Source organism: Pteropus alecto, unplaced genomic scaffold, assembly GCF_000325575.1.
Source record: "Pteropus alecto unplaced genomic scaffold, ASM32557v1 scaffold72, whole genome shotgun sequence".
NCBI classification, from domain to species: Eukaryota; Metazoa; Chordata; class Mammalia; order Chiroptera; family Pteropodidae; genus Pteropus; species Pteropus alecto.
The window spans coordinates 4,393,718-4,397,279 of record NW_006436811.1 but is presented as its reverse complement, the minus strand read 5'-3'; positions in this window follow the sequence as shown (position 1 = coordinate 4,397,279).

The window sequence follows — 3,562 nt, the reverse complement described above, 5'->3', positions numbered from 1 at the left end:
TTCAATCTCTTGCACTTAAGAGTTAAATAGAGAAACCACAGTGTTTTTATCGATGGATTTATTTTTGGCTATCCTGGGACAAAATTTCCTGGGACAAAATGTGTTTATTCTCTCTCCCTTCCTCTTCACTCTCTGGAAGTTGTCTTTCCAATCCTTTGTCTTAGAAAAGGGTACATTTTATAAAAGTTATATTTTATAAAAAGTTATATATCTTATAAAAGCTGAAGAGTTTATTGTATATAAATATCCTATTTGTAATAGAAAGTAAATAAAACATCTTTTACTAAAACTATAATTGAATGCTGTTTTAAATTTGTGATTAAAGAAGAAAGAATTGTTAATTGTAGTTATAAAAAATTAGAAATTAAAAATTAAGAAAAATGTAGTGTGGTACATAAAAAATAAAATGTTACTGCTATCCTATTTAAGGCTAATTATTAGCTGTCAGTACCTATCCTAACTTGCTGAAATTTGGTATCATAATGTGGACATGCAAGTGGCAGACTAAAATTGAAATTGCCTGGGTAGAAGTAGTTTGAAAGACAGTGGGAATCAGAGTAATCCCAAGTAGGGAAGTTCTTGTTATCTGTTATCAAACAGATGGACAAAGTGCTATTTGTTGTACTTTGTAATATAAACTATGTACCTGAAATGATTGTACATTATGAGATTTGGTAGGGAAAATTCAGGATGTTAGAATGGGTTAGCTTTTTCCCTACTTATAGATTCAGTAATATCCTGTAATAAAGGCAACAGATGGGTTGAAATTGACTCATCTGAAAGAAATGACATACTTTTTGCCTCTGGCCAACCTCCAAAGATGGCTGAGAGTGTGATAACCTGGAGACTTGTTGGGATGAAAAAAGCTAAATAATCAACAAAAAGCTTTTTAGTGTTAGCAAGAGTTAAGGAAGCCAGAACCAGAATTGGCAATAAGACTGAGATGTGAGAGAAGCCTGATTTCACAGGTCCTTTCCATGAATATTCTGTTACATACTACCAGACGGACAAAGGAGACAATTATTTTTATGGTCCAAGTGCAGAATAGCAGGGACAGGTACAGATTAGCTTGCCTCCCAATCCTGAACCATTGTCTCAAATTGTCCAAAGTAGATGCCTCAGTGGAGATCATTAAATTTAGGGCTAGGGATGTTAGTGTGTAAATGAGAATCGTTGCTAGGAAACAGATACTCCAAGTTCCCACTCTAGAATTAGGAAACATGACTCAGCACAAAAACTGGCTTTAAGGGAGTTGCTTTCTCAGTGTCCAGAATTAAGAGATTGGTTTTCTCTTTAGCAATTACAACACCCCATTCACATTTGCTCTCCTCACACATATATGAAAAACACATGCACACAAACCTGCAGGAAGTGAGATGATAAACAGAATCAGCACTCAGAATATGCGTCCTTTCCAATTCCCATCTCAGATGCAGTCATAACACTAAATAAAGGATGCCACTCAAAGACCAGAACGGAGAGGCATGGTGGGGGGGAGGGGCGGGAGGATAGGAGTGATGGACAAAGAAGCTCCTTCCAGAAAAAATATCTAGGAATCATTCCTCCATCATGATAAAAAGTTTTGTTGTTCTTTTCTTTTTCCTTTCAACCAGGCTATGAGCTATGAAGCAATAACCATTTTGCATTGTTTCCTATTAATTCCTTTTTCCAATGATCTTTTTTTTAATCCTCCATTTTATGTTAATTGAGGGTAATTAATGTTCTCCACAGATCTCTAGATCATGTGGAGACACATCTCAGTTGACTTAAAAAGATCACACGTTACCTGGAGAGAGAGATAGGTGCAGTGAGTGACAAGATGAAATTTTGAGGAGGGTATTAATGATTTTTACATTTTCAGGAACAATTTTGAAAACATGTATGGGAAAGCTAGATAGAGACATTGGTTCTAAAGTATAATCTTTAAGAATGTTAAATTGCAGCTCTCCTGTAAATATAAACAAAGATTTCAAAAAATTTCACACATCAATTAATAAGGAGAACAGTAAGATAGTAAAATAGGTCCAAAGAACATTTCAGATTTTATACGCAATTAAATAAATATTGGCACTAGATTTCTGAGTTTGATATGAAACTGGTCAATGTCTAACAGAGTCATGAACGATTATGTTGAATTTTGCCACCAGACAGGAGTTATTTATATCTTTATAGGGCAAAATCTACAACTTTGTATATGTTGTTATTTTACTAAATCTGGGACCATGATCAATAGTAAACAGTGAGTTGAAAATGTACATTTCTCCCCTTAAATTTCTAATAATTTTATTTGTCAATTATATCTTAATAATATCCTCAATTTCCTTATGGAAATAAACCCTTACCCACTTTCTATCCATGTGGCTTCAGGAATGAACCAACCATGAGGACCAGGATGGACAGAAAACTAAGAAAAAAAACTCAGCACTTCCCTTTGGCCAAGTGAGTTGTGTAGGGGTATGGAAACCAATAAGATTCAATTGTCCAACCAGAGGGGTGCTGTCATCCTTGTCATGATGATGATAGTGATGTCTTGGAATTTAGAGCTCTGAGAATTTCTGCAAGCATATTGCTACTAAGTGAGATAAGCCTATCTTAATAGACTCAACTCAAGGAAATGGATCTGAGCACTGGAAAACTAAAACTGGTCTGTGGTGGTATTACTGGAGGCTTGTGGCAAACCATGCCTAAATCCAAAAAATATCTGGACTTCACAGTTATGTGAAACAAAATAATTACTTAGTTTCTATCATGGTAGACTGTGTTTTCCTTTAACTAATATTAAAACCTTCCTTAGAATGGATACATGGAAATTCTATTTTCTGATCTTCGTGTTTTAGAAAATAGCTTTGTTTTGCCTTTTGCATCTATTATTTTCCTCCTTTAATTTCTGAAATAAAGTTCTCAGAAATGAATTGTTTACCCTCATCCTGCTTCACTTTCTTTATGACATCTGAAATTAAAGACCACTGTTTTCCTTCAATGTGGAGAAATTTTTGATTTTAAAAAAAGGTTTTTTTAAATATTTTTTCTGGTTTTGGTCTCACTTTATGAATTATCTAATTTCTGATTTGATTCTCTCTTGCCTTTCTTTTTAATTCTCACTCCCTTTATTTTTTTGCAATATATTCGAGAGATTTCTCCAAAATCATAGACCAAATCATTCTATCAACTACTTCATTCTTTTTTAGAATGGTATTAAATATTTTTATATTCCCTTAAATTACATTTTCTGTTCTAACCACATCCCCTTGCTGGACTCCTCACCTTGTTTCTCCCAGTACAAGATTTAGTCCATGCAACCACCTCTATATAAAATGCTTTTCTACCTGCTTTTACATGATAAATTCCCACTTATTCATCATATTTCAAATAATATACCACAATCTCAGGGAATCCTTCAATTCCAAGGATATTTTTGCCATTATTGAATCTGTTATTTTATATTGATTGGATATGTAACTCTTTTGAAATATATTTATGTGGTTATTTAATGATTTTTCTTCAACTAATTTTGTATTTCGGAAAAAAAAATGACATGTCTGATCACACACCACTGTAATAC